At 43.2% G+C, this 25,329-nt stretch overlaps 1 pseudogene; it reads left to right on the forward strand.

Annotated features, from left to right (window-relative positions):
• The first annotated feature begins 448 nt into the window (after window positions 1-448).
• LOC124028775 lies at window positions 449-25,329 on the forward strand (annotated as a pseudogene).

Here is a 25,329-nt window from a genome sequence, read left to right on the forward strand (position 1 = left end):
TCACGAACCTCTGCTGTTTACATGACACCGCGACTGCGCAGTACAGACAGAACGCTGACAGGAGAAACCACATGGTGTCGCTGTTTCCGGTACCGTCTACAACCAGTACAGACACTCATTCAATGATCGATACAATTTACAATATCTTATTGTTACATTTATGCATATTGTAACCAATTATATCAATATTATAACAGTGATTTCAACCAAAGAGATTGTATAGAATAAAACCCCGATTGTATTGTAAATTGAATTCCATTAATATATTTTTAAAGAGATAACCCTAAATTATTATGATATTATACTAGGTACAAGGGTTCCCTGTATAATATGTATTACATTTGACCTTATAATAAGCATAGTGATTATTGTACACTTGAAGAACCCGGAAGTTTAGAGCCCAGTGTAAAAGGCTAGCCAACCAGTGACGTAAAAACGCCTCCGCGAGTGACTCAAGCGGAGGAAAGAGGTGAACAAGATTAGTAGGGATTCACGGCATCAACAACGCTGTAGTATATAAAGGAATATCAAAATGGGTAACACCGATTCTAAACTGAACTTCAGGAAAGCAGTAATACAGCTGACAACCAAAACACAGGTTGGATACCTTTGAAATATTTATTATAGGCCAACGCTGAGAAATAGGAAAATATTTGAGTATAAATAACGATCACAGAAAGAGCGCAATAGCTGTTTGTATATCACTAGGACGGATAAGTGCTCTATTGGAAAACAAAAGATAGGGTCTGCATATAGTCCGTCGATGTTTCATGCATAGGTCTATATTGAGATGTTTCTTTAAAAAAAATATTGTCCCGCTCGTCATGAAATGCTTGGCGTATTTGATCATGCGTTATGTTAGGTTATAATCAAATCCCCCGCAATGATAGCTGTGACACGCTGTTTTAAAACTCTCATATGATTTATCCTGTCCTATTGTTATTCTGGGGTGTTTCTATTTTGCATTAGGTTTCTATGTTATATGAAAAGTGGGCTCATAAACCTTTACCATACACAAACACCCCCTTTTCGCTGTTTAATAGTCAATGTCTATTCACTGTGCATGATCACAACGCCCTTCTGCAGACCTTATCATCGGCGACATGAGAAACAGGCGGCATAGTTTTTAGCCAAGTAGACTACTTGTTTAAAATGTTACATTTTTTGATTTGGATTCTTATAGATCACCGATAACGCATATCTTATTCGATGGTCAAATGACGTAGGGTCCTTTCTCCCACCGCCCACAGATGTGGCAGGTGTTCTGTTATGTGCAGAGATTAGAGCAGCTCATATTTCCTGTTGCTGTATAGACTAACGGCAATTAGGAAGAGATAGGTTGTTATGTTGCCCCATCTGCTAACTTGTGTTGACATGAAACCTAGTTATTAGAATGAGGTGACATTATTCTCATGATATGTTTATTTCTATTATTCTTGCCCTCTTGCTCCAATCTGATATATTTGTTGATTCTGAATGCATTTGTTGTGTGATTTGATATTCATTATATTACATTACCCTATTGCTTTCTATGACACTGCTATACATGCTGTTTCTACACCCAATGTAATAGGTTATCATTAGTCAGATTGGAGCAAGCCTAGACGAGCCCAATGGGTGGTGGGAAATGTAGTCTAAAAGCAGATGCATGCATTTTCCACAGCCAGTGGAGGCCACAGATGATGCCTTCTGGGACCAGTTCTGGGCTGACACTGCCACCACTGTGCAGGATGTTTTTGCCCTGGTGCCAGCCGCAGAGATCCGAGCTGTTCGGGAGGAGTCCCCTCCAATCTGGCAACCCTCTGCTATAAGGTAGAAAGATGATGAGGAGGATGTTATGGAAGTAGAACTGCACTGGGCTGCAGCAGATGAACCAGAAAGGTTTCTCAGACACAGATTAAGCCTATACTCATGGACTGAAAAGATCTTTCAATAGAGATTCTCCACTGAGAATGTTTTTTAGAACTGGACTAGGCTTAATCTGTCTGGGAAACCTACAAAAACTGTTCAGATACACACTAAGACTAAACACATTTATTTTAGGTACTGGATGCAAGCTGTACTAACATCAAGTGCATTCCACAGAGATATTGTTCTGAAACAGCTTTTATTGAGTAGCTGGCTGACTGGCAGAGGCGTCTGTCAGGGACTCAGGGCCCGCTGCTCCTGGATGCAGGAAAGAAGCAAGGCGTCCTCCCTTCCCGTCTCTGACTCGCTGCTTCCTTTATAAACTGCCTATCAGAAACAAAACAGACCTACTGTTTGGGCTGGGGGCTCTCTAATGGAACAGGACAGACTGTTGGGGCTGGGGGCTCTAATGGAACAGGACAGACTGTTGGGACTGGGGGCCCTCTCTAATGGAACAGGACAGACTGTTGGGGCTGCGGGCTCTCTAATGGAACATGACAGACTGTTGGGGCTGGGGGCTCTCTAATGGAACAGGACAGACTGTTGGGGCTGGGGGGCTCTCTAATGGAACAGGACAGAGGCTGGGGCTCTCTAATGGGGGGCTCTCTAATGGAACAGGACAGACTGTTGGGGCTGGGGGCTCTCTAATGGAACAGGACAGACTGTTGGGGGCTGGGGGCTCTCTAATGGAACAGGACAGACTGTTGGGGCTGGGGGGCTCTCTAATGGAACAGGACAGACTGTTGGGGCTGGGGGGCTCTCTAATGGAACAGGACAGACTGTTGGGGCTGGGGGCTCTCTAATGGAACAGGACACTGACTGGGGGCTCTCTAATGGAACAGGACAGACTGTTGGGGCTGGGGGCTCCTAATGGAACAGGACAGACTGTTGGGGGGGGCTCTCTAATGGAACAGGACAGACTGTTGGGGACAGACTGGGGGCTCTCTAATGGAACAGGACAGACTGTTGGGGCTGGGGGCTCTCTAATGGAACAGGACAGACTGTTGGGGCTGGGGGCTCTCTAATGGAACAGGACAGACTGTTGGGGCTGGGGGCTCTCTAATGGAACAGGACAGACTGTTGGGGCTGGGGGCTCTCTAATGGAACAGGACAGACTGTTGGGGCTGGGGGCTCTCTAATGGAACAGGACAGACTGTTGGGGCTGGGGGCTCTCTAATGGAACAGGACAGACTGTTGGGGCTGGGGGGCTCTCTAATGGAACAGGACAGACTGTTGGGGACTGGGGGGGGCTCTCTAATGGAACAGGACAGACTGCTCTCTAATGGACAGACTGTTGGGGCTGGGGGGCTCTCTAATGGAACAGGACAGACTGTTGGGACTGGGGGCTCTCTAATGGAACAGGACAGACTGTTGGGGCTGGGGGCTCTCTAATGGAACAGGACAGACTGTTGGGGCTGGGGGCTCTCTAATGGAACAGGACAGACTGTTGGGGCTGGGGGGCTCTCTAATGGAACAGGACACTGTTGGGGCTGGGGGCTCTCTAATGGAACAGGACAGGGGCTGGGGGCTCTCTAATGGAACAGGACAGACTGTTGGGGCTGGGGGGCTCTCTAATGGAACAGGACAGACTGTGGGGGCTGGGGGCTCTCTAATGGAACAGGACAGACTGTTGGGGCTGGGGGCTCTCTAATGGAACAGGACAGACTGTTGGGGCTGGGGGGGCTCTCTAATGGAACAGGACAGACTGTTGGGGCTGGGGGGCTCTCTAATGGAACAGGACAGACTGTTGGGGCTGGGGGGCTCTCTAATGGAACAGGACAGGCTGGGGGCTCTCTAATGGAACATGACAGACTGTTGGGGCTGGGGGCTTTCTAATGGAACAGGACAGACTGTTGGGGCTAATGGAACAGGACAGGGGGGGGCTCTCTAATGGAACAGGACAGACTGTTGGGGCTGGGGGCTCTCTAATGGAACAGGACAGGCTGTGGGGGCTGGGGGGCTCTCTAATGGAACAGGACAGGCTGGGGGCTCTCTAATGGAACATGACAGACTGTTGGGGCTGGGGGCTCTCTAATGGAACAGGACAGACTGTTGGGGCTGGGGGGCTCTCTAGTGGAACAGGACAGACTGTTGGGGCTGGGGGCTCTCTAGTGGAACAGGACAGACTGTTGGGGCTGGGGGCTCTCTAATGGAATAGGACAGACTGTTGGTGCTGGAGGGCTCTCTAATGGAACAGGACAGACTGTTGGTGCTGGGGGGGCTCTCTATTGGAACATGACAGACTGTTGGTGCTGGGGGGCTCTCTAATGGAACATGACAGACTGTTGGTGCTGGGGGGGCTCTCTAATGGAACATGACAGACTGTTGGGGACTGGGGGGGCTCTCTAATGGAACAGGACAGACTGGCTGGCAACGTTCTTATCTCTTGCTCGCTAGCTAGCCAACTATGGCTAACTTATAGTCACATCAAAAAGTGCAGCCAGAATAACAGCAAAGTAGCTGCATTTGCATTTGTTTAAGCTGTTTTCGAGTTTAACTGGAGACATCCATAGCAATAAGCTAATGATGCGCAATTTCACCTGGCATATAAAATGTGCTCACTTTTCAGGACACTGTTGTTCAGAGGAGCGAGCCAACAACACAGCTCACACAATCACATCAAACTAAAGCTGGAAGGACTGCAAACTAGCTGCACTTCATTTTGTTTGACCTGTTTTCAATTGACATGTCTTTGTATATATCTATAAAGATGATGCTGATTCATGATTTTGACTGGCTGAGAAACGTTGCCTGCCTGTCTGTCTTGTCCCGACTCCCAACATGTTCATTACAGTGGGACAACTGGAGATTGAATTTGAATAAAGAAACAATGTTTCAAATGTCAGCTAGACAGACAAGGTTTATACAAATCTCCACTGTTGTAAACTAAATGTTAGCCATAAAGAAATGTGAGATAACGTCTAGATGCTTTTTATAGTAGAGATCAAGTTGATAAATTGCTTGGCTGGGCTGATGAGACAGTGGATTGCACAGTCAGATGGAACAGAGTAAATAGGCATTTTAACGTCAGATTTAGCCGGTACTGTAACGGCTTTCTTGTGGAGAAGGAGAGTCGGACCAAAATGCAGCGTGATGATGATTCATGATATTTTAATGAAGGAAAAAACTAAATATGAAGAAACTACAAAATAATGAAATAATGAAAACCGAAACAGCCCTATCTGGTGCAAACACAAAGACAGGAACAATCACCCACAAAACACTCAAAGAATATGGCTGCCTAAATATGGTTCCCAATCAGAGACAACGATACACACCTGCCTCTGATTGAGAACCGCTCCAGACAGCCATAGACTTTGCTAGATAACCCCACTAAGCCACACACCCAACACCCCACAAAACCCCAAGACAAAACACACCACAATAAACCCATGTCACACCCTGGCCTGACCAAATAAATGAAGACAAACACAATATATTACGACCAGGGCGTGACAGGTAGTAACTTATGGAATAGACACCGGCTAGAATGCGGTTTTAACCAATCAGCATTCAGGATTAGACCCACCCATTGTATAATGTCTGTGTTCTGTAACATCATGGCAGTGTTCTGTAACATCATAGCAGTGTTCTGTAACATCATGGATGTATTCTGTAACATCATGGCAGTGTTCTGTAACATCATGGATGTATTCTGTAACATCATGGCAGTGTTCTGTAACATCATGGCTGTGTTCTGTAACATCATAGCAGTGTTCTGTAACATCATGGCTGTGTTCTGTAACATCATGGCTGTGTTCTGTAACATCATGGCTGTGTTCTGTAACATCATGGCTGTGTTCTGTAACATCATGGCTGTGTTCTGTAACATCATGGCTGTGAAAGTAACATCATGGCAGTGTTCTGTAACATCATGGCAGTGTTCTGTAACATCATGGCAGTGTTCTGTAACATCATCTCATCATGGCAGTGTTCTGTTCATGGCTGTGTTCTGTAACAACAGTGTTCTCATCCCCCAGGCAGTGTTCTGTAACATCATGGCTGTGTTCTGTAACATCATGGCAGTGTTCTGTAACATCATGGCTGTGTTCTGTAACATCATGGTTGTGTTCTGTAGGCACAGCATGAAAGAAAACAGAGTGGAACAGAGAGGTACTACCAGAAAATGACCAGGCCATATCTCTCCCCAGGCCATATCTCTCCCCCAGGCCATCACTCCCCAGGCCATATTTATAACACCAAGGCCATCTCTCCCCAGGCCATATCTCTCCACCAGGCCATCTCTCCCCCAGGTCCATTTATAACACCAAGGCCATCTTTCCCCCAGGCCATATCTCTCCACCAGGGCATCTCTCCCCCAGGCCGTATTTATAACACCAAGGCCATCTCTCCACCAGGCCATCTCTCCCCCAGGTCATATTTATAACACCAAGGCCATCTTTCCCCCAGGCCATATCTCTCCCCCAGGCCATATCTCTCCCCCAGGCCATCACTCCCCCAGGCCGTATTTATAACACCAAGGCCATCTCTCCCCCAGGCCATATCTCTCCACCAGGCCACCTCTCCCCCAGGCTGTATTTATAACACCAAGGCCATCTCTCCCCCAAGCTGTATTTATAACACCAAGGCCATCTCTCCCCCAGGCCGTAGAGAAGCTGGTGCAGGCAGCAGAGTCAGGATGCCCCTCGGAGAAGGAGAAACAGATCGTTCTGAACTGTAGTCGTATGCTGACCCGCATCCTCCCCTACATCTTTGAGGACCAAGACTGGAGGGGCTTCTTCTGGTCCACGGTGCCTGGTGCTGGAAGAGCTGTGGTGAGTGTAGGGATATCTTCTGGTCCACTGTGTCTGGTGCTAGAAGAGCTGTGGGGAGTGGGCGGTGGGTGTGTGGGAGTAAAACATAGGAGTATACTGTGTGTAGATTTGGCTAGGGTTTAAGATACACTTACAGCACAGATGTAAGATCTTAATTTGATCACCCTGTTGCAGAATAACTTTTTTTCAATGCAGTAAATGTTTTATTTTTAGTGTATTTGTGGTTTAAAAAGGCTTCTGAAATTTCCACTTTGCAAATTTCTGACTTGATTTTCCCTTATGAAAAATATATCAACCATTACAAACATGTCCATTAATTCTAATCCACATAATAACTCACATTTCCTGTTGCTGCAGGATTATGTTCCTGCTGTAGTAAACTGGCTCAAATGACCGTAAACCCTTATTATAATGGGGCAGATCAGTGTAGGCTAACCTCTTACTGCAGCTAACACCCACATACTGTAGCTGCTGCAAGCACCAGTGTTTTGTCCCATATTCCACAGATACTAGCCTGGTCTCAGATCTGGGACCAGGCTAGACAGACTCTACCCACTGTTCCATTTTACAAACGCTTCATGGAAGATGTTAGTAAAAAATACCAGTCCTGTTCATTTGTCATCTCAACATGAATGAGTCTTAGATGTCTGTAGTCCCTCTGCACTGCAGCCAAGTGAGACTGGTGGATATGTGGGAGGAAATTGGCTTCTGTTGATAACAAAAAAAAATTAAATACTTCATTCATCTGACTAATTAGTTTCCTCATTCCAGTAGATGGTATTTCTTATTGGACAAGTGTAGGTAGTCCCTGGTAGTTCTTCCATCAGCTGCCTAATGAACACAACACAGAAATACATCATGATGATGAGAGAAAAACACATCTCCCAGGTGCATATTCTACCTCTCCTGATTACATTTGTTTCTTCCTACATGGGAAGATAAGAGGAACTAGATTCCTAAAAGTTCAGTAGAAGTCTAGTTCCTCATTAGACATTCAGAGATGCTTTGACAAACAATTCATTCAGAAGTTTCTGGGTTTACTTTTCATCAGAATGAAAATAACATGAAAATGAAAGTCATTGTCAGTGCTGTTTCCGAAGATGTTTCTGTTCACTATAGAGGGTAACAAAGTGTAGAGGGATTTAATGTTGTCCCCTCATCCTCCTGCCCCCACCCTCTCATCCTCCTGTCCCCTCATCCTCCTGCCTCCCACCCTCTCATCCTCCTGTCCCCTCATCCTCCTGCCCCCCACCCTCTCATCCTCCTGTCCCCTCATCCTCCTGCCCCCACCCTCTCATCCTCCTGTCCCCTCATCCTCCTGCCTCCCACCCACTCATCCTCCTGTCCCCTCATCCTCCTGCCTCCCACCCTCTCATCCTCCTGTCCCCTCATCCTCCTGCCTCCCACCCTCTCATCCTCCTGTCCCTCCCATCATCCTGTCCCCCATGCTCCCATTCTCCTGTCCCACCATCCTCCTGCCCCCCACCCTCTCATCCTCCTGTCCCTCCCATCCTCCTGTCCCCCATGCTCCTGTCCCCCACACTCCCATCCTCCTGTCCCCCATCCTCCTGCCCCCCACCCTCTCATCCTCCTGTTCCTCCCATCCTCCTGCCCCCATCCTCCTGTCCCTCCCATCCTCCTGTCCACTCCATTCTCCTGTGCCCCCATCCTCCTGTCCACCCCATCCTCCTGTCCACTCCATCCTCCTGTCCACCCCATCCTCCTGTCCCTCCCATCCTCCTGTCCACTCCATTCTCCTGTGCCCTCATCCTCCTGTCCACTCCATCCTCCTTTTCCCCTCCATTCTCCTGCCCCCCATCCTCCTGTCCCCTCCATCCTCCTGTCCCCTCCATTCTCCTGCCCTCCATCCTCCTGTCCACTCCATCCTCCTGTCCCCTCCATTCTCCTGCCCTCCATCCTCCTGTCCACTCCATCCTCCTGTCCCTCCCATCCTCCTGTCCCCTCCATTCTCCTGTGCCCTCATCCTCCTGTCCACTCCATCCTCCTGTCCCCTCCATTCTCCTGCCCCCATCCTCCTGTCCACCCCATCCTTCCGTCCACTCCATCCTCCTGTCCACTCCATCCTCCTGTCCACTCCATCCTCCTGTCCACTCCATCCTCCTGTCCCCTGTCCTCCTGTCTCCTGTCCTCCTTCACAGACAGATGAGATGGATGATGATGGAGCTCGTCCACTGGCTGAGTCTCTGCTCCTGGCCATGGCCGACCTGCTGTTCTGTCCTGACTTCACTGTGAACAGCCACCGGAGAGGACCTGTGAGTCTCATCGGATCCAGAGCTTATTCATTTTGATTGAACCTTTATTTTAGCAGGAAGTCCCATTGAGACCAAGGTCTCTTTTACAAGGGAGCCCTGCAGCTTAACAATTACACAACAATTACCAATTTCACAGCAGCATAGGAAATACACCAAGAAAATACACAAACACAATGATAAAAAACAACACATTTCTCAGTAAAGAGGTCTTGAAGTGGGGCGCTGAGAAAAATGTTTGTCTTGTGAGTGAAAACTTGAACCTTGGGAGAATTTTGTGCAACTTCCTGCGCGCGTTTACAGTGAACATTAAGCCTGTACCCTTACAGTTTTAGACAGTAACCAATAGGATGTGCCCTTACAGTTTTAGACAGTAACCAATAGGCTGTACCCTTACAGTTTTAGACAGTAGCCAATAGGCTGTACCCTTACAGTTGTAGACGGTAGCCAATAGGCTGTACCCTTACAGTTGTAGATTACATTTACATTACATTTAAGTCCAGGCGTACCCTCTTATAGCTGACCCTTACAAAGGCTGTGTTTCCCTTACAGTTGTGTGCATTCCCTTAGTTGTAGATAGCCAGTGGAACAGCCACTAGATTAGCCAATAGGTGCATCTACATATTACCCTTACTTACAGTTGTAGACGGTAGTAGGCTTAGTTGGTGGGAGCCAAGGATTACAGTTTATCCTATCCTAGGTATTCCTTAAAGATGGTAGGGGCTTTACAGTTGTAGATGGTGTCCGGAAGGTACAGTTGTAGATTGATCCAGTTGTAGATGTCCAATGGCTGTCAGTTGTAGTAGTTTGATTCCACCAGTTTACAGTTTTAGCTGCCAATAGGCTGGGAACTGTACTTCCTCAGTGGTAGACGGTAGCCAATAGGCTGCAGGCCTAGGTGGTTACCCAATAGGCTGTACCCTTACAGTTGTAGAGGTGGTCACAGCCAATAGGCTTTACCCTTGGGAAGGTTGATTTCAGTTGTATGAAGGGCTTAACATTCATTTAATTTGGCACAGGCAAGTGACTGTAAAGCCCAGCCAACAGCGAGTTGCAGTAATCCAGACGGGAGATGATGGTAGCCAATAGGCTGTACCCTTACAGTGGTAGATGGTAGCCAATAGGCTGTACCCTTACAGTTGTAGATGGTAGCCAATAGGCTGTACCCTTACAGTTGTAGACGGTAGCCAATAGGCTTTACCCGTGCTTACAGTTGTAGATGGTAGAACCCACAGCAGGCTTTACCCTTACAGTTGTAGATGGTAGCCAATAGGCTTGCTCTACCCTTACAGTTACCAACTGAACCACACAGACGGTAGCCAATAGGCTGTACCCTTACAGTTGTAGACGGTAGCCAATAGGCTGTACCCTTACAGTTGTAGACGGTAGCCAATAGGCTGTACCCTTACAGTTGTAGACGGTAGCCAATAGGCTGTACCCTTACAGTTGTAGACAGCCAATTGCTCTACCCTTACCAGTTGTAATAGAATAGGCACCCTTACAGTTGTAGCAGCCAATGCTCTACCAACTGAACAGTTTTACCAATGGAGCAAGGCACCTTGCTCTACCAACTGAACCACAAGGCACCTTGCTCTACCAACTGAACCACACAGCACCATGCTCTCTGAACCACACAGGCACCTTGCTCTACCAACTGAACCACAAGGCACCTTGCTCTACCAATTGAACCACAAGGCACCTTGCTCTACCAACTGAACCACACAGCACCGTGCTCTACCAACTGAACCACAAGGCACCTTGCTCTACCAACTGAACCACACGGCACCATACCACCTTAGGTCTCTCTGTGAAATTGTACACTGACTCGTTGTTAGCTTCATATGATGTATTCATTGCTGTAGATGACTGAACAGTGATGTGATGGTGTACAGAGCAGAGGTAGCTCCCTCCCAGTAGTTATTGGGATTGATGGTCCCATGATGATGTCACCATCCTACAGGACTCTGTGGAGGACATGCAGACCATAGACAGCTGTGAGTATATCTGGGAGGCAGGGGTGGGGTTCGCCCAGTCCCCCCACTCAACTACATCCACGACCTCAACAGGTGAGTCACAGTGATGAGAGTCCTTATGTTGACTTCTGTGTTCTGATGATCTTTCTATCCTCTGTCTATCTTCTCTCTCTCTCTCTCCCACTCTCTCTCTCTCCCTCTCTCTCTCTCTCTCTGTCTCTCTCTCTCTCTCTCTCTCTCTCTCTCTCTCTCTCTCTCTCTCTCTCTCTCTCTCTCTCTCTCTCTCTCTCTCTCTCTCTCTCTCTCTGTCTCTCTCTCTCTCTCTCTCTCTCTCTCTCTCTCTCTCTCTCTCTCTCTCTCTCTCTCTCTCTCTCTCTCTCTCTCTCTCAATTCAAGGGATATATTGGCATAGGAAAGCAAGTGAAATAGATAATAAACAATAAGAAATATACAATAAACATTACACTCACAAAGTTCCAAAAGTGTATGTATATATTATGTATATATACAATGTTGTAATGATGTGCAAATAGTTAAAGTTAAACCTCTTTCTATGTCTGATTTTCACCACTCAGGACGGAGCTGCTGAGGCTGCTGCTAACCTGTTTCTCTGAGGCCATGTACCTCCCTCCCTCCTCAGACAACACCATCCTCAACCCCTGGGTCAGCTTCTTCTGCTCCACAGAAAACAGGTGAGGTGCACACACACACACACACACACACACACACACACACACACACACACACACACACACACACACACACACACACACACACACACACACACACACACACACACACACACACACACACACACACACACACACACACACACACACACACACACACACACACCACATAATTTCCCCCAAACGATAACTGACACATAATAAGTGATTATTTCCCTCCGTCCACCTACCTCAGGCATGCCCTGCCTCTCTTCACCTCCCTGGTAAACGTGGTGTGTGCCTACGACCCGGTGGGCTATGGCATCCCTTACAATCACCTGCTCTTCTCCGACTACCGGGAGCAGCTGGTAGAGCAGGCCGTGCAGATCCTCATCGTCACCCTGGAGCACGATGGAGGAGGGCTGGCCCACCGACCCCCCTCTCCCTCCAGTATGGAGGACCAGGATGTAAGGCCAGGACCCTTCTGTACAGGGGGAGAGTGATGCTGTGTGTGTGTGTGAGAGACCAGGGGCCTGTCATGATACATTGTGTTAACATTCACCTGTAGAGACCAGGGGCCTGTCATGATACATTGTGTTAACATTCACCTGTAGAGACCAGGGGCCTGTCATGATACATTATCTTAACATTCACCTGTAGAGACCAGGGGCCTGTCATGATACATTATCTTAACATTCACCTGTAGAGACCAGGGGTCTGTCATGATACATTATCTTAACATTCACCTGTAGAGACCAGGGGCCTGTCATGATACATTATCTTAACATTCACCTGTAGAGACCAGGGGCCTGTCATGATACATTATCTTAACATTCACCTGTAGAGACCAGGGGCCTGTCATGATACATTATCTTAACATTCACCTGTAGAGACCAGGGGCCTGTCATGATACATTATCTTAACATTCACCTGTAGAGACCAGGGGCCTGTCATGATACATTATCTTAACATTCACCTGTAGAGACCAGGGGTCTGTCATGATACATTATCTTAACATTCACCTGTAGAGACCAGGGGCCTGTCATGATACATTATCTTAACATTCACCTGTAGAGACCAGGGCCTGTCATGATACATTGTGTCACCTGTAGAGACCAGGGGCCTGTCATGATACATTATCTTAACATTCACCTGTAGAGACCAGGGGCCTGTCATGATACATTATCTTAACATTCACCTGTAGAGACCAGGGGCCTGTCATGATACATTATCTTAACATTCACCTGTAGAGACCAGGGGCCTGTCATGATACATTATCTTAACATTCACCTGTAGAGACCAGGGGCCTGTCATGATACATTATCTTAACATTCACCTGTAGAGACCAGGGGTCTGTCATGATACATTGTGTTAACATTCACCTGTAGAGACCAGGGGCCTGTCATGATACATTGTGTTAACATTCACCTGTAGAGACCAGGGGCCTGTCATGATACATTATCTTAACATTCACCTGTAGAGACCAGGGGCCTGTCATGATACATTATCTTAACATTCACCTGTAGAGACCAGGGGCCTGTCATGATACATTATCTTAACATTCACCTGTAGAGACCAGGGGCCTGTCATGATACATTGTGTTAACATTCACCTGTAGAGACCAGGGGCCTGTCATGATACATTGTGTTAACATTCACCTGTAGAGACCAGGGGCCTGTCATGATACATTGTGTTAACATTCACCTGTAGAGACCAGGGGTCTGTCATGATACATTATCTTAACATTCACCTGTAGAGACCAGGGGCCTGTCATGATACATTATCTTAACATTCACCTGTAGAGACCAGGGGCCTGTCATGATACATTATCTTAACATTCACCTGTAGAGACCAGGGGCCTGTCATGATACATTATCTTAACATTCACCTGTAGAGACCAGGGGCCTGTCATGATACATTATCTTAACATTCACCTGTAGAGACCAGGGGCCTGTCATGATACATTATCTTAACATTCACCTGTAGAGACCAGGGGCCTGTCATGATTTTATCTTAACATTTCCTGTAGAGACCAGGGGCCTGTCATGATACATTATCTTGACATTCACCTGTAGAGACCAGGGGCCTGTCATGATACATTGTGTTAACAGTCACCTGTAGAGACCAGGGGTCTGTCATGATACATTATATTTTTCACCTGTAGAGACCAGGGGTCTGCAGTCTGATGAATTGTGTTAACATTCCCTGTAGAGACAGGGGCCTGTCATTACATTGTGTTACATTCACTGTAGAGAGTTGTGAGGGTCTGTCATGAACATTATCTTAACATTCACCTGTAGAGACCAGGGGCCTGTCATGATACATTATTTTCACCTTAAAGAGACCAGTCTGGGTCTGTCATACATGTTAACATTCACCTGTAGAGACCAGGGGCCTGTCAAAGTCTGACATTATCTTAAATTCAAAGAGACCAGGGGCCTGTCATGATACATTATCTTAACATTCACCTGTAGAGACCAGGGGCCTGTCATGATACATTGTGTTAACATTCACCTGTAGAGACCAGGGCCTGTCTGATACATCTGTGTTAACATTCACCTGTAAGGTCTGACCAGGGGCCTGTCATGATACATTATCTTAACATTTACCTGTAGAGACCAGGGGCCTGTCATGATACAGTTAACAGTCACCTGTAGAAAGGGGCCTGTCAGATACATTATCTTAACATTCAGTAGAAAGGGGCCTGTCATGATTTATCTAAATTCAGTAGAGAAATGTAATCTTAACAATAAGAAGGGGCCTGTCATGCTACATTATCTTAAAATAGAGACCAGGGGTCTGTCATGATACATTATCTTAACATTCACCTGATGAAGTCTAAAGGGCCTGTCATGATACATTTCTTAACATTTTAGAGACCAGCCTGTTGACATTATCTTAACATTCACCTGTAGAGACCAGGGGCCTGTCATGGTCATTATCTAACATTCACCTGTAGAGACCAGGGGCCTGTCATGATACATTATCTTAACATTCACCTGTAGAGACCAGGGGCCTGTCATGATACATTGTGTAACAGTCACCTGTAGAGACCAGGGGCCTGTCATGATACATTGTGTTAACAGTCACCTGAGACAGGGGCCTGTCTGATACATTATCTTTATTCACCTGTAGAGAAGTCTAAAGGGCCTGTCATGTACATTATCTTAACATTCACCTGTAAGACCAGGGGTCTACATAACAGTACCTGTAGAGAAGCTAAAGGTCTGCAGCCCTCAGTTGTTCTGTTAAAATTTTTCTCTCCTAAAGGTCTGACCCTAGTCTAAAGTCTGTCTAAAGGGCCCTGACAACCTGTTTGTAAACTACCTTTCAAGAATTCACAGGGAAGAGGTACAGTCATTTTTCTTCTTGTCTAGACATTTCAAAGCAAATCAAATCAAAGTATTTGTCACATGACCCTAATCAAAGGTGTAGATCTTACAGTGAAATGCCTAGTTAAAGCCCTTAACCAACAATGCAGTTCAAGAAATAGATTTAGGAAAATATTTACTAAAGTAAAAAATGTAACACAATAAAATGGTCTACAATAAAAGGTCTGACCCTAGTCTAAAGGTGGCCATTTGATGACCAGTTTTATAGCTGGAGGTAGAAGCTGTTAAAGGGACCCTATTGGTCCTAGATCCTCCTTTAAATGGTCATTAATGTAGTCTGAATGATACCTGTTTTAGTCTAGGAATGTTCAGTCTCATTTACCCTAGCTCTACAAGTGCAGCCGTGTCAAATGACCCTAGTCTAAAGGTCTGACCCTAGTCTAAAGGTCTGACCCTAGTCTGAAGGTCTGACCCTAGTCTGAAGGTCTGACCCTAGTCTAAAGGTCTGACCCTAGTCTAAAGGTCTGACCCTAGTCTAAAGGTCTGACCCTAGTCTAAAGGTCTGACCCTAGTCTGAAGGTCTGACCCTAGTCTAAAGGTCTGACCCTAGTCTAAAGGTCTGTCCCTAGTCTGAAGGTCTGACCCTAGTCTAAAGGTCTGACCCTAGTCTAAAGTTTTGACCCTAGTCTAAAGGTCTGACCCTAGTCTAAAGGTCTGACCCTAGTCTAAAGGTCTGACCCTAGTCTAAATGTCTGACCCTAGTCTGAAGGTCTGACCCTAGTCTAAAGGTCTGACCCTAGTCTGAAGGTCTGACCCTAGTCTGAAGGTCTGACCCTAGTCTAAAGGTCTGACCCTAGTCTAAATGTCTGACCCTAGTCTGAAGGTCTGACCCTAGTCTGAAGGTCTGACCCTAGTCTAAAGGTCTGTCCCTAGTCTGAAGGTCTGACCCTAGTCTAAAGGTCTGACCCTAGTCTAAAGTTTTGACCCTAGTCTAAAGGTCTGACCCTAGTCTGAAGGTCTGACTCTAGTCTGAAGGTCTGACCCTAGTCTAAAGGTCATGTGACCCCCCCCCCCGATAGGACTATTACTTTGTAGTTCTCTCTTCTTTGTAGTTCTCTCTTCTTTGTAGTTCTCTCTTCTTTGTAGTTCTCCCTTCTTTGTAGTTCTCTCTTTGTAGTTCTCCCTTCTTTGTAGTTCTCTCTTTGTAGTTCTCTCTTCTTTGTAGTTCTCTCTTCTTTGTAGTTCTCTCTTTGTAGTTATCTCTTCTTTGTAGTTCTCCCTTCTTTATAGTTCTCTCTTCAATCATGTTTACACGCTTTCTCCTCTAATGGTACATCACAAGTGCAGCTTTGCTATGTGAACAGGTCTAAAGCTCTCAACTTAAGATGTGAACCTCAAAGCCTGCTTGTGTCACCCCCCTCTCCAGGACTATGACTTTGTGTTGAAGGGACTGGCTCGCCTGTTGGTAAACCCTCTGATGCAGACCTACCTGCCCAACTCCACCAAGAAGATCCAGTTTCACCAGGAGCTGCTGGTGCTCTTCTGGAAGCTCTGTGACTTCAATAAGGTCATTTATAATATATTATTATTGTACATTACTATCATATTATATATTATTATATTATGATAAGGTAGGAGACTAGCCTGATCCCAGATCTGTGTTATTCCTTACCATACTGTAGGAGTGCTAAGGAAACCATACAGGTTGTTATTGTGTGGACTGTATTCAAATGAGACACGTTATATTTGAAAAAAATACATTTTAGCTCGATGCACCTTCTGACATCATCATAATCAGTGAATACACAACAGATAGAAGACAGGTACATACATAATATATCATATTGACATAATCAGTGAATAGACAACAGGTAGAAGACAGGTACATACATAATATATCATATTGACATCATCATAATCAGTGAATAGACAACAGATAGAAGACAGGTACATACATAATATATCATATTGACATCATCATAATCAGTGAATAGACAACAGATAGAAGACAGGTACATACATAATATATCATATTGACATCATCATAATCAGTGAATAGACAACAGATAGAAGACAGGTACATACATAATATATCATATTGACATAATCAGTGAATAGACAACAGGACATCATCATAATAGAAGACAGGTACATACATAATATATCATATTGACATCATCATAATCAGTGAATAGACAACAGATAGAAGACAGGTACATACATAATATATCATATTGACATAATCAGTGAATAGACAACAGATAGAAGACAGGTACATACATAATATATCATATTGACATAATCAGTGAATAGACAACAGATAGAAGACAGGTACATACATAATATATCATATTGACATCATCATAATCAGTGAATAGACAACAGATAGAAGACAGGTACATACATAATATATCATATTGATCATAATCAGTGAATAGACAACAGATAGAAGACAGGTACATACATAATATATCATATTGACATAATCAGTGAATAGACAACAGATAGAAGACAGGTACATACATAATATATCATATTGACATAATCAGTGAATAGACAACAGATAGAAGACAGGTACATACATAATATATCATATTGACATAATCAGTGAATAGACAACAGATAGAAGACAGGTACATACATAATATATCATATGACATAATATATCATATTGACATCATCAGTGAATAGACAACAGGTAGAAGACAGGTACATACATAATATATCATATTGACATAATCAGTGAATAGACAACAGATAGAAGACAGGTACATACATAATATATCATATTGACATCATCAGTGAATAGACAACAGATAGAAGACAGGTACATACATAATATATCATATTGACATCATCATAATCAGTGAATAGACAACAGATAGAAGACAGGTACATACATAATATATCATATTGACATAATCAGTGAATAGACAACAGGTAGAAGACAGGTACATACATAATATATCATATTGACATCATCATAATCAGTGAATAGACAACAGATAGAAGACAGGTACATACATAATATATCATATTGACATAATCAGTGAATAGACAACAGATAGAAGACAGGTACATACATAATATATCATATTGACATCATCATAATCAGTGAATAGACAACAGATAGAAGACAGGTACATACATAATATATCATATTGACATAATCAGTGAATAGACAACAGATAGAAGACAGGTACATACATAATATATCATATTGACATAATCAGTGAATAGACAACAGGTAGAAGACAGGTACATACATAATATATCATATTGACATAATCAGTGAATAGACAACAGATAGAAGACAGGTACATACATAATATATCATATTGACATCATCATAATCAGTGAATAGACAACAGATAGAAGACAGGTACATACATAATATATCATATTGACATAATCAGTGAATAGACAACAGGTAGAAGACAGGTACATACATAATATATCATATTGACATCATCATAATCAGTGAATAGACAACAGATAGAAGACAGGTACATACATAATATATCATATTGACATAATCATAATCAGTGAATAGACAACAGGTAGAAGACAGGTACATACATAATATATCATATTGATCATAATCAGTGAATAGACAACAGGTAGAAGACAGGTACATACATAATATATCATATTGTCATAATCAGTGAATAGACAACAGATAGAAGACAGGTACATACATAATATATCATATTGACATAATCAGTGAATAGACAACAGATAGAAGACAGGTACATACATAATATATCATATTGACATCATCATAATCAGTGAATAGACAACAGATAGAAGACAGGTACATACATAATATATCATATTGTCATAATCATAATCAGTGAATAGACAACAGATAGAAGACAGGTACATACATAATATATCATATTGACATCATCATAATCAGTGAATAGACAACAGATAGAAGACAGGTACATACATAATATATCATATTGACATAATCAGTGAATAGACAACAGGTAGAAGACAGGTACATACATAATATATCATATTGACATCATCATAATCAGTGAATAGACAACAGATAGAAGACAGGTACATACATAATATATCATATTGACATAATCAGTGAATAGACAACAGATAGAAGACAGGTACATACATAATATATCATATTGACATAATCAGTGAATAGACAACAGATAGAAGACAGGTACGGTTGAAGTCAGAATTTTACATATACTTAGGTTGGAGTCAATTAATCTCGTTTTTCAACCACTCCACACATTTCTTGTTAACAAACTATAGTTTTGTCATGTCTGTTAGGACATCTACTTCGTGACACAAGTCATTTTTACCAACAATTGTTTCCTGACAGATTATTTCACTTTTAATTCAAAGTATCACAATTCCAGTGGGTCAGATGTTTAGATACACTAAGTTGACTGTGCCTTTAAACAGCTTGGAAAATTCCAGAAAATGATGTCATGGCTTTAGAAGCTTCTGATAGGCTAATTGACATCATTTGAGTCAATTGGATGTGTACCTGTGGATGTATTTCAAGGCCTACCTTCAAACTCAGTGCCTCTTTGCTTGTCATCATGGGAAAATCAAAAGAAATCAGCCAAGACCTCAGGAATAAAAATTGTAGACCTCCACAAGTCTGGTTCATCCTTGGGAGCAAGTTCCAAATGCCTGAAGGTACCACGTTCATCTGTACAAACAATAGTACACAAGTATAAACACCATGGAACCACGAAGCCGTCATACCGCTCAGGAAGGAGACGCTTTCTGTCTCCTAGAGATGAACGTACTTTGGTGCGAAACGTGCAAATGAATCCCAGAACAACAGCAAAGGACATTGTGAAGATGCTGGAGGAAACAGGTACAAAAGTATCTATATCCACAGTAAAACGAGTCCTATATCGCCGTAACCTGAAAGGCCGCTCAGCAAGGAAGAAGCCACTGCTCAAAAAAAAGCCAGACTACCGTTTGCAACTGCACATGGGGACAAAGATCATACTTTTTGGAGAAATGTCCTCTGGTCTGATGAAACAAAAAATAGAACTGTTTGGCCCTCGTGACCATCATTATGTTTGGAGGAAAAAGGGGGAGGCTTGCAAGCCGAAGAACAACATCCCAACCATGAAACACTGGGTGGCAGCATCATGTTGTGGAAGAGCTTTGCTGCAGGAGGGACTGGTGCACTTCACAAAATAGATGGCATCATGAAGTAGGAAAATGATGTGGATATATTGAAGCAACATCTAAAGACATCAGTCAGGAAGTTAAAGTTTGGTCGCAAATGGGTCTTCCAAATGGACAATGACCCCAAGCACACTCCCAAAGTTGTGGCAAAATGGCTTAAGGACAACAAAGTCAAGGTATTGGAGTGGCCATCACAAAGCCCTGACTTCAATCCCATAGAAAATGTGTGGACAGAACTGAAAAAATGTGTGCGAGCAAGGAGGCCTACAAATCCCATTCAGTTCCACCAGCTCTGTCAGGAGGAATGGACCAAATTTCACCCAACTTATTGTGGGCAGCTTGTGGAAGGCTACCCGAAACGTTTGATCCAAGTTAAACCATTTAAAGGCACAGCTCCCAAATACTAACTGAGTATATGTAAACTTCTGACCCACAGGGAATGTGATGAAAGAAATTAAAACTGAAATAAATCACTCTCTCTACCATTATTCTGACATTTTATATTCTTAAAATAAAGTGGTGATCCTAACAGACCTTGAGAAAAACTGAGTTGAAATTTATTTGGCTAAGGTGTATGTAGACTTCTGACTTCAACTGGACATACATAATATACCATATTTACATCATCAATATTTACATCATCAGTGAATACACAAAATGTAGAAGACCGGTACATAGTATACCATATTGACAGTAATGTTACATTTAGTAGCCGAGATGATCAAAATCTTAATTGAAAATCAATAAAAGAGTCAAAATAGAATAGAGGAATAGCCTGCCCTCAACAGAGATAGAATAGAGGAATAGCCTGCCCTCAACAGAGATAGAATAGAGGAATAGCCTACCCTCAACAGAGATAGAATAGAGGAATAGCCTGCCCTCAACAGAGATAGAATAGAGGAATAGCCGACTCTCAACAGAGATAGAATAGAGGAATAGCCAACCCTCAACAGAGATAGAATAGAGGAATAGCCTGCCCTCAACAGAGATAGAATAGAGGAATAGCCTACCCTCAACAGAGATAGAATAGAGGAATAGAATAGAGGAATAGCCTGCCCTCAACAGAGATAGAATAGAATAGAGATAGAATAGAGGAATAGCCTGACCTCAACAGAGATAGAATAGAGGAATATCCTACCCTCAACAGAGATAGAATAGAGGAATAGCCTACCCTCAACAGAGATAGAATAGAGGAATAGAATAGAGGAATAGCCTGACCCTCAACAGAGGAATAGAATAGAGGAATAGCCTGCCCTCAACAGAGATAGAATAGAGGAATAGAGGAAGCCTGCCCTCAACAGAGATAGAATAGAGGAATAGCCAACCCTCAACAGAGATAGAATAGAGGAATAGCCTGCCCTCAACAGAGATAGAATAGAGGAATAGCCTACTCTCAACAGAGATAGAATAGAGGAATAGCCTACCCTCAACAGAGATAGAATAGAGGAATAGCCTGCCCTCAACAGAGATAGAATAGAGGAATAGCCTGACCCTCAACAGAGAAACAATACATGCATCATATAATATAACCCAGAACCGCCTCTCTCTGCAGAGATCAGAAGAAGTTCCTATTCTTTGTTTTGAATAGCCTGATGTTCTGGACAGAGATAGAATAGAGGAATCCTCTTCTACCTTAACAGAGGAATAGAATAGAGGAATAGCCGACCAGTCAACAGAGTATAGAATGAGGAATAGAACAGAGGAATAGACCTATCCTATGAATGATGAAGGGTGTCAGCAGAATAGTTTGTAGGGAGAGGAATAAACTATAGAATCTGAATCTGTGGGGACAGAGATAGAAAAGGAATAGCCTGCCCTCAACTGAGATGAATAGGGAATAGCCTGCCCTCAACAGAGATAGAATAGGAATATCTGTCTCAACAGGGACTAGGAATAGAATAGAGGAATATCTGTCTGTAGGGATAGAATATACTATATATCTGTCTGTAGGGACTGGAAATAGTATACATCTGTCAGAGATAGGGACTGGAATATACTATATATCTGTCTGAATAGCCTACCCTCAACAGGATAGACTGGAATATACTAACATATCTGTCTGTAGGGACTGCCCTCAACAGAATATAATATATATCTGTCTGTAGGGAGATACTAGGAATATACTCAATATATCTGTCTGTAGGGACTGGAATATACTGCCCTATCTGTCTGTAGCCAACCCTCAACTGGAATATAGGATATATCTGTCTGTAGATAGGAGAGGAATAAACTATCAATCTGTCTGAATAGGGAATAGCCTGCCCTCTACATATCTGTCTGTAGGGATTGGAATACTATACCCTCAACTGTAGGGACTGGAATAGCCTATACATCTGTCTGGTAGCCTGCCCTCAACAGGGACTGGAGGAATATACTATATATCTGTCTGTAGGGAGGAATAGCCTATATATCAACAGTAGGGACTGGAATATACTATATATCTGTCTGTAGGGACTGGAATATACTATATATCTGTCTGTAGGGACTGGAATATACTATATATCTGTCTGTAGGGACTAGGAATATAGTATACATCTGATAGAATAGGGACTGATAGAATATACTATATATCTGTCTGTAGGGACTGGAATATACTATATATCTGTCTGAATAGGGACTGGAATATACTATATATCTGTCTGTAGGGACTGGAATAGAACTATATATCTGTCTGTAGGGACTAGAGGAATATACCTCAACAGAGATAGAATAGAGGAATAGCCTACCCTCAACAGAGATAGAATATATATCTGTCTGTAGGGACTGGAATATACCCTATATATCTGTCTGTAGGGACTGCCCTCAACAATATAGAATATCTGTCTGTAGGGACAGGAATATACTATATATCTTCTGTAGGGACTGACCGTCTCTCTATACTAGTTATATCTGTCTGTAGCAGGACTGGACATCTTATACTATCCTATCTGTCTGTAGGGACTGAAATATACTATATATCTGTCTGTAGGGACTGGAATATACTATATACCTATCTGTAGGGACTGGAAATATACTATATATCTGTCTGTAGGGACTGGAATATACTATATATCTGTCTGTAGGGACTGAAATATACTATATATCTGTCTGTAGGGACTGGAATATACTATATATCTGTCTGTAGGGACTGAAATATACTATATATCTGTCTGTAGGGACTGGAATATACTATATATCTGTCTGTAGGGACTGGAATATACTATATATCTGTCTGTAGGGACTGGAATATACTATATATCTGTCTGTAGGGACTGGAATATACTATATATCTGTCTGTAGGGACTGAATATACTATATATCTGTCTGTAGGGACTGGAATATACTATATATCTGTCTGTAGGGACTGAAATATACTATATATCTGTCTGTAGGGACTGGAATATACTATACATCTGTCTGTAGGGACTGGAATATACTATATATCTGTCTGTAGGGACTGGAATATACTATATATCTGTCTGTAGGGACTGGAATATACTATATATCTGTCTGTAGGGACTGGAATATACTATATATCTGTCTGTAGGGACTGGAATATACTATATATCTGTCTGTAGGGACTGGAATATACTATATATCTGTCTGTAGGGACTGGAATATACTATATATCTGTCTGTAGGGACTGGAATAAACTATATATCTGTCTGTAGGGACTGGAATATACTATATATCTGTCTGTAGGGACTGGAATATACTATATATCTGTCTGTAGGGACTGGAATATACTATACATCTGTCTGTAGGGACTGGAATATAGTATATATCTGTCTGTAGGGACTGGAATATACTATATATCTGTCTGTAGGGACTGGAATATACTATATATCTGTCTGTAGGGACTGGAATATACTATATATCTGTCTGTAGGGACTGGAATATACTATATATCTGTCTGTAGGGACTGGAATATAGTATACATCTGTCTGTAGGGACTGGAATATACTATATATCTGTCTGTAGGGACTGGAATATACTATATATCTGTCTGTAGGGACTGGAATATACTATATATCTGTCTGTAGGGACTGGAATATACTATATATCTGTCTGTAGGGACTGAAATATACTATATATCTGCTAACGGCTGTGAATGTCTGCTTTATTAACGTATGCCTTGGTAATGGTTTTAGTGATCGTCTCTTGCTCTGTGTGTGTGTGTGTGTGTGTGTGTGTGTGTGTGTGTGTGTGTGTGTGTGTGTGTGTGTGTGTGTGTGTGTGTGTGTGTGTGTGTGTGTGTGTGTGTGTGTGTGTGTGTGTGTGTGTGTGTGTGTGTGTGTGTGTGTGTGTGTGTGTGTTTCTGCTACAGCCCGTGTGGGTCTCATGCACATCGGTGTCTTCATCCTGCTACTGCTGAGTGGAGAGAGGAACTTTGGCGTGCGTCTCAACAAGCCCTACTCTGTCCACGTACCTATGGACATCCCAGTGTTTACAGGGACCCACGCCGACCTACTCATAGTAGTAAGACTATACAAGTTACAGTAGGTGACAGCATAGATATAGAATGAATAGAATATATCTCTGTGGAATATAGTGTGACTGTAGCAAATGGATTAATTCTGCAGGCAATATTACATTTTCTGGGATCTGCCTCTGTGTGTTAAATAAAAAGCCTCTCCAGTTATAGCTTAGTGTCTTTATTACACTAAGATTCAAATAGTATTTCATTCAAATATTTGTAATTGAGCCTGGAGTGCCAAATGGGCGGGGTTCTCTCTATTGGGACTCTCCCATTGGTTCCATTGTGCCAAGCAAGGTCAATGAAGCGCAGATAAAGCGTTTGAATTGAAACAAATACTTTTTGAATCCAGGTCCTATAGAAATATAATTGCTACAACAGACATTCAAGTCAATAAATGTTCTCTGATGGGTGGCTTGACGGCGATTGAGTGTACCCATAAGTGTTCCAGTCAAATTGCCCTTGTCCCTTCTAGTAATTCTATCTCTATGTCTGTACCTCTGTGTGATCTCCAGGTGTTCCACAAGATCATCACCAGCGGCCACCAGCGTCTCCAGCCTCTTTTTGACTGCCTGCTCACCATCGTAGTGAATGGCGAGTATCTCTGCACTGGCTCCATCTGCTGGTCAAATATGCACATGGTTCTTTATTTATTTATTCAACCTTCATTTGACCAGGAAAGTCCCATTGAGATACGTAGTCTATTTTACAAAAGAGACCTGGCCAAGAAGGCAGCAGTAGTCATTACAGCGTTACATTACAGCAG

The sequence above is a fragment of the Oncorhynchus gorbuscha genome, unplaced genomic scaffold (assembly GCF_021184085.1).
Source record: "Oncorhynchus gorbuscha isolate QuinsamMale2020 ecotype Even-year unplaced genomic scaffold, OgorEven_v1.0 Un_scaffold_4836, whole genome shotgun sequence".
Classification (NCBI taxonomy): domain Eukaryota; kingdom Metazoa; phylum Chordata; class Actinopteri; order Salmoniformes; family Salmonidae; genus Oncorhynchus; species Oncorhynchus gorbuscha.